Source organism: Epinephelus moara, unplaced genomic scaffold (assembly GCF_006386435.1).
Source record: "Epinephelus moara isolate mb unplaced genomic scaffold, YSFRI_EMoa_1.0 scaffold1395, whole genome shotgun sequence".
Lineage (NCBI taxonomy): Eukaryota > Metazoa > Chordata > Actinopteri > Perciformes > Serranidae > Epinephelus > Epinephelus moara.
In genome coordinates, this window is record NW_026078879.1 from 1 (window position 1) to 8,163 (window position 8,163).

The following is an 8,163-nucleotide window of genomic DNA, read 5'->3' on the forward strand; positions in this document are numbered from 1 at the left end:
CAATACGTCAGCACGTCAGCTAGAGAGCTTCAGGCATCCATATGTATGTTATATGTTGTAATATGTGGCATTGTGTTGTGTTGTGTGTGCTGTGTATGTTGTGTGGCATTATGTGCCACGCAGCGTGCACAGCACACGTGTCTGGTGTATGGTATTATGCTGGTACTTGTACTCATTATGTGACGTTATGTTGCATGTGCATTAGACGTTGTGTATCTATGTAAGTTGTATGAAGTGGTGTGTATTTTGTTTTATGTAGGACTACAGATGTAAATTAGCTTTCTGCTAAATCTGTTGCGCCCATTTTTTTAATTATTTTTTTTAAATGATTTATGCAAGCATGTGTGACATAATGTGATCTAGCGTGTGTGTGGCTAGGGATGGGTGTAGGTGGGTGGTTGCTTACTATTGCTGCCCGGTTCTCCCTCATCTTCAGATTAGTTTCGAGCTCATCAAATTCCTCCACAGAGGTCAGCGTCATTAAGTTGAAAGCATCAGATGGTTCCACATCTCGGGCAACCCTTCTCAGGCCCTCTGAGATTTCCAGGAGCAGTGTAATCTCTTTCCTTTGAAATTCTAAATCCAACATGTGCACTGTTAATAAACCCATACTAAATACATAAAAAAAAGTAAAGTTTGCCTGTCCAAATCCATCTAACACACAATCTGGCTGAAATATTAAAAAAATGTATTTACAAATCAATTCATAACTTACTTTTTTCTGACATTGGAAATTTGTCTGGCCTCCCTGAAATGAAACGGTAAATATCAAATATTATTATGCACTCTTAAAATGCATGGTTCTTTAATTTGAGATCAATACAAATTGCCTTTTATTACTGATTTTAATTTTTTCTTTTCAAATTATCCTTTGTTTTTCATAACTTTTGGGGTTCTGCTCATGTAGCACCTATTCCTAGTGGCTGTAAGGAAATATGAAGTTATTAAAAAATATTCACTCATCTTAAATCTCAGGCATAATGTGTGTACATTCTTGCCATGTGGCAATCTGCTTGAGGTTCGACGAGTCCCAGTGTCTGTAAAGAAATGACATTAACAAGTGCAATATTAAACATATTAAGAATCACAATATTAAATCCCCATCCAAAATCTCAGACTTGTCTATATTTACCTTGTGGAGCTCTGCTCTGGTTATGAGTCCCAGTGGCTGTAAAATAACAAGTGCAATATTAAACATCTTTATTACAATATAAATCAATATCTGAAATCTTAAAAATCACCCCCCAGCTCATCATACGGCGCATCCTCCTGCTACAATACATTAATTTTGTCAAAGTAAGTTTATAACATGCAGCGTTCTGGAGATAATCTAAAAATAGTGACGTTGGAGTAGTTTCATGTCGTATCCAACATCGCCGACTGGCCCAACCCCACAGGGTTAACAGCTGACGTCCTGATGTTAGCTCCGCAGCTGCTGTTGCTTGGCTGTTTGTGCTCTGCTTACCTCTTCAGCTCTATCCTCGCGTGTCAGAAGTCTGTCACTGTCCGTGTCGCTAGATGCCTCCTCCTTGAATAACGTTACAAGCTGCAGCAGTAACGTTAGTCAGCAGCACTAGCTAGCTGCTAATGCTAGCTGCTAGTGCTAGCCGCTGCTGTATTTCCCATTGCCTGTTTCGTAAGATAATACGCAACGTCACTCGTACGTGCAGGACCCCGGCAGGCTGCAAGCAAACTCTTTGGACACAGCTTGAATACCAACAAAATTTAATACCTCATAAAATTGCGATTAAGACTTTTTAAGGGCCTTAATTTTCCCACAATACAAAAGTACCTGCAGGCAAGATGGCGGACAATGGCTCCGCTATATTTCCAATTCCATCCTATCCAATCCATCTAGATTACTCTGCTATCAACCATGATACTGTTGCTAAACTAGCGAAAAACAAAGCAATTTTTTTCATGAGACCTTTATCTCTGCATTACTGAGATGATTACAACACGTCTCATTAAGCAACACTAGCTTGCCAACCGAAAAACTGTTTTACCGAAGCCTGTATACCGTATATACACGCTCCCTGCACACTCTGCATACGTTGCACACATATCACGTCATATGCATAAGTAATATACACATGATATAGATAAAAACACAGATACTTACAAAATAAGTCCAAATGAAGTCCAAATCTCGCAATGCCAGTTTAAATCATGTCCTCTAGCGGTTAAGAATCATACTTGCATTTGGACTTATAAACCTGAATACACAACTTTCGAGAATATATAGGCTATGAGCTAGGCCTATATGTGACATCAAAAAATTAATGTTTGTTAATTTACAAGGTTAATAGTCTATTAATTTATGGTTGCAGGCTACACCTAGCCTGTCCAATTAGACTACTGTAACAGTTAATGTGTGGCTAAATACATCACCCTTAATAAAATAATATAATTTTACTTTATTTTCATTTTACTGTGCATGCGAACATGACATTATGGCGTGGGTGGGCGGAGGACGGGTGGGGTGAGGGGTAGGAGGTGGGGGGGATTAAATTTAACATATTAGACTAACTTTGGTTTACACATAGCCTGTTTAAATCAGGGTTATAGACAACCCTTTGAAATTATAACCACAATTTCACCGGAAGGGTTAAAAGCAGGTTACACGTAGCCATCCAATACAAGGCTAAAAAATGGCTACACATAGACCATATGAAATAAATGATCCTACCACTTTTATTTATTATTGACATGCCAAACATCACGGGATATTAATAATTTCCTAAGCTGCATATAAAAAAAACTAATGAAAAACTTTTGTCTATAAGTGGTCTACAAATAGATGGTCTAATTAGAAACTAAATCACGGCTATGTAGAGACCATGTCCAAAAATGGAGATAAACATATTTTAATTACTGTTGACTCTCCATACGTGATTGAATATCATACCGCACGCCATCTGCAATGGTGAAAATTACATTTAATCAATTTCAAAATTAAATCGGCTAGATTTGGGTTACATGTAGCTAGACTAAATAGGAGCTAAATATAGCCAATACGTTTAAATCACGACTATTGCTTGCTGGGTCGTCTTCAAGTGTCATGGAATGATAGAATTTACGAGCGACCCCTTTCTCGGTGAGGTGGCCCAAGAACTGTTGGAAGGGCGGTTCACCCTGTATGGTTAGGGAGTTCTTCTTGGAAGAATCATCTTTTGAGTCCAGCTGAACCACCAAGACAGCACTGGGAGGTGTTAACTGATTTTCAGTTTTGTTCAGGAGAACTGGACTGGACTGTCGTGACCCAGTTTGAAAGCAGTGCAGGCTCGGGTTCACAGGGGTCCAGATAGATTTCTTCAGCCTCTGCCTCAGGTGAGTGGGTCAAAACGGCCTGAGGGGAGGGTTCAGAGCTTGCGGAGGTGACGGAAAAGAGGTCGGCTTTATCCTTTTTCTCTCTACGCATGTTCTGTATGACGCGTCTGATAGCGTCAAGTTCTTCCTCACTAATATCAGCTTTTGTAGACTTACCTCTGGAGTACGGTGACCAGACGTCCCCGATTTCCGGGGACAGCCCCCGATTTGGGTGACCTGTCCCTGGTAAAAGCTGTCCCCGAAAATGTCCCCGATTTTGACAATGAATGGGGGAAAAATGCGTGCAGACTCAAACACCAGTTATTACTGTAGTCAGTAAACGCATCGCCAGAGAAGACGTTGTATGATGTACAGACGTTATCAGGAAGCACGACCAGACGCAGCAGCATCAACAACAACAATCTAGAGGCAGCAAAAAGGAGAGAAGAGGAGACCAGCGGCCGCGTTAAATGGTATGTTGTGTATGAACTTATTTATTTTGTGTGAGCTGGTAGTAGACTTGACTGTGTGTGTGTGTGTGTGTGTGTGTGTGTGTGTGTGTGTGTGTGTGTGTGTGTGTGTGTGTGTGAAGTGAGGTAAAGTAGGCTAAGTATGATTGTAACATGCAGTGCGTCTGTTTAATCTGAACTGAAGACCTAACGTAACGTTATAAAAGTCAGTGAACGTTAACATTATGTCACTGTTTTTATATCTGTCATTGGTGAAGCTGTAACGTTAGCGTGAGATTACCAGGTGATGACATTGTATGTGGCTCTGTTTTAGAAAAGGAGGAGGTGGAAGACTGCTTTGATAGCATAGGATTTTCCTGGAGGCATAGGGACCTGAGACTGTGTTAAAATAATAAATAAATAATAAGTAAATGGTTAATAGTTGTGTGTGTTAACTGCTGTATTTTATGTTGTGCTGGCACCAGTCACTGCTGTGTGGGTAACCAATGAATTTAGTAGTTATAAATGCAGACCATCTGATTAGATGATGCCCTATGTCACTGTTTTGTATGTCACTGTTGTTAGTGAATGTGTAACTTGTTATATTAGATTACCATGAGATGACAATATTATCTCTATCTTTTGTGAGTGCACTTTATAAATGTAGGCTATTATTTGATTTTAATAAAGTAGCATTTTGTTGATGTTGTTTAGCCTTGCTGATGCTGTTGCATGGGGGATACAGTTATTTTTATTGTTTGAAAAAATCTTATCTGCGGTAGAAAGTTGCACTTTGGAAATTTGGTTTGGTACATAGTGATACATGGTCTGAAAGGTTTAGGAACCTCTGATGTAGCACATTTCAAACAAAGGCAATTACATAGAGCATATAAAAAAGAGCACAATAACTAAATTATATAAGTATATTACCAAAACTGATGTTATTTCTTTAAGAAACTATTCACTTACTATCCCTCATGAAAAAACACTACTGAATCACTACTCATCACTACTACTAAATACCTACACAAAAACTACTGTTTCACTACTTGATTGCTATTGAGCTGTGTAGTGATTTGTGTAGTGATTTGAATAGTAATGAGTAATGTATTGGGTGACTTCACTACTGATCACTACTGACAATTACTACATGATGCCTATTCAAATCCCTGCACAATTGCTACTTAATCACTTCTGTCTCACTATTGGATTTTGGGAAATTACTATATAATAACTACTCATTCCTTCACATTTATTATTGTATACACAATGCTTACACATTTACTGCTGTATGCCTTCACAATCCCTATGGAATTACTACATCCTTCTGCGTATGTAGTGTTTTATCACTACTCATCACTACTGAATTACTTTTTATTTCTACACAAACCCTTTTGAATTACTATTGAAACTGTACATGATTATCACTTAATCACTTCTGTCTCACTATTGGATTTTGGGAAATTACTATATAATCACTACTCATTCCTTCACATTTATCATTGGATTACTACACAATGCTTACACATTTACTGCTGTATGCCTTCACAATCCCTATGGAATTACTACATCCTTCTGCATATGTAATGTTTTATCACTACTCATCACTATTGAATTACTTTTTATTTCTACACAAACCCTTTTGAAATTACTACTGAAACCCTACATGATTACCACTTAATTACTTTTGTCTATTATTAAGCAATGACTACATATAAACAACTCATTCCTTGACTTTTACTCTTAAATTACAACATTCTTACAATTTCTGATGATGAAACTGTCCCATTCATTACCATTTACCAGTTCAGTATCGTGGTTCAGTTAGTATTCAGGTGAGACGTGAAACCAGGGTGTAAAATATCATACAATTTTATTGCAAATTATTACATACATTAATTACATTACATATTTGATCAGGAACATGTCTTGTGCCATTGAATGCACTTAAAAGAACAGCTAGACTACCCCCAAGGAACCCTCCTCCAACCAGAACTACGGAGTTGTCTCTTCGAACTTGTCATAACCAGACACCTGACAATCCTCTGTGACACACAAACAGTATCTCTATGGGCTTCTTCGGGTGTCTTGTGAATGCACTTAAGAACAGCTAGACTACCCCCGAGGAACTACCCCAACACACACAAAAAGACCAGTTTGTTAACAAAAAAAAAAGGACTAGGACCCGCGCAAGCGTAATCCTATGTGATATTACACGAGCGTAATCCATATACAATATGAATGAAACACTCTCGCAAGGCCACTGGAGCTCCATCCACCTGACAGACATGTAGATTATTTCTAACACTTGTCATTTTCTTAGATAAAGCACACAAACTGTTATGTAAATATCATGGTTAAACATACCACATGATGAACCACTCGTCTCTGTGATGAACCAGAGCCATGCTCATGTTCAGAGTGGTTCCTCTGTAATGACAAAAAAGCAAAAAAAGTGGATCAATTCACAACCTTATTTTTATTTCATGAAACATATTTACAAAGTTCAGTCTCTTACCTTCCTGCCCGACTGTACAGACNTAGACTACATAGACATAAGCACATACACATAATACATACACAGGCGGCCGGGGGACGTAACACTTATTTTTATTTCATGAAACATATTTACAAAGTTCAGTCTCTTACCTTCCTGCCCGACTGTACAGACGTCCACTCAGGAGGGGGGGCCCGTGGAACTACGACCTCCTCCACCACAATCACACGTGGAACCACCTTTGGCAGAGGCTTGGGAGACTCCGGGCACAACACCTGTGGCTTAGGTGCTGGTATCTCCAGGTGCTGTTTGGTGACAGCCAACAGCGACTCCACGAGGATAGGCATCCCCATGTCGTCACTGGGGTGCACCTACAAACACAAAACAATGACAAAAAAATTTTTTAATATTATTTTGAAAATTGTGACTTTTACTGTCAAACATACTGTGTTGAATAATTTTCTATTTATGATATGAAAATAATATATTCTACTTACACCATCACAGCACCACAGCTTGCGGTTGTTCAGGGGGAAGCGGTCAGCGTGGTGAAAATATTTCACACCTTAAAAAAAAAAAAGAATAAAGAAAAGAAACACAGTTTTTGAAAAACACATTTTAAAAAGGCAATGTCAACTTTCTTATTAGAAAACCATAATGGGTAGAATATTAGAAATTATATGTAAAATATATAATTCTCATAAGCCTTCATAAAACTGTTTAGAACCATGTATCATTATTTTCAAACATACCGAGACATGTTGACACGCGGTGAAATTCCTGCCGGAAAAACTCTTGGATATCCCCCGGGACTGTCAAGCGTGGGACAAGGTCCCAGCGAAGACCTAAACAAAATAATAATGGTTAATGACAAAATTATATTGACCTGTACACATCTGCCTTATTAAAAAGAATACATGAATAACCTACCTGTGCAGTCGGCCAGACGCTGCAGACAGTGGCCAAGTATTGGCCAAAAGCTATGCCTCCTTGCTTAGGCGTCTTGCTGGCCGTCAGGTTGTTCCTATGTCCCATGACACAGACAGCATCAGAGATCCGAGGAAGAACAGCATTTTCATCCTCAGTCCTGAGCTAGTCAGCGCACGCCCCTGGAGTGGACATGACGCCAAAGGTGTAGCAATCCTCTGGCATCAGCACAATCCCATCTGCAAGGGAGTGCAGATGGGACGCCCCTACAAGAAGAACAAGCTGGAACAAAAGACAGGATTTCTTTTAGGCTGAAAACACTAAAACTAAAACTTCTAATCATCAGTGAAATCTTCATGAATTGTACATACCGTCTTGCCTGGGACCTCAACTGGAATGACCAATTTATGCTGGCGCCCAGTGTGCTCAGAAATTGACCGTTTGTGCACTTTGTAGCACCACCCTGTGCCACAAGCTGTTGATGAACATAAAATGGTTTTTTAAAAAAAAGAGACCAAATTCAAAGTTCAAGCACTTCAACACAATATAATATACAAAGTTAGGAGTTTAACTCAGTCATACAGCAAGGATATACATGAAAAGTTGATTTTAAGAAGGCACGCCACATACATGCACCAGCGTCACTGGAGGCCAACTGTCGCTCCGCCATCCTCCACTTAGCCACCTCAGAGCGATGGTAGGACTTGCCACGGGGTATCTAAAAGTATAAAGACCCAGTTATTAAGCATATTAAAATCAAACTGATAATTTACTAATGATTTGACATTGACAGCAGCTGACACAAACACACACACACACACAACTGATACACTTTTTTGATTGACAAGGCCAAACAGTTTCACGACCACACTGCATTCTAACTTCTTCTTCAAATACTGTCTACTTGTATTATTAAATCAATTATGTCCACAAACACATAAAGCTTTAATTACATTGGAACATGCTTTGTTAAACACAGTA

At 39.0% G+C, this 8,163-nt stretch overlaps 1 long non-coding RNA gene across 1 annotated transcript; it reads right to left on the bottom strand.

Moving 5' to 3' along the window:
- Positions 1–5,612: 5,612 nt before the first annotated feature.
- On the bottom strand, positions 5,613–8,157 carry LOC126387000 (uncharacterized). Its single transcript, XR_007569577.1, has 7 exons — positions 7,813–8,157; positions 7,554–7,657; positions 7,186–7,464; positions 7,008–7,100; positions 6,753–6,820; positions 6,408–6,626; positions 5,613–6,188 (listed from the first exon to the last, which is right to left on the bottom strand). It is a non-coding gene; the product is annotated as an uncharacterized LOC126387000 (long non-coding RNA).
- Positions 8,158–8,163: the final 6 nt, after the last annotated feature.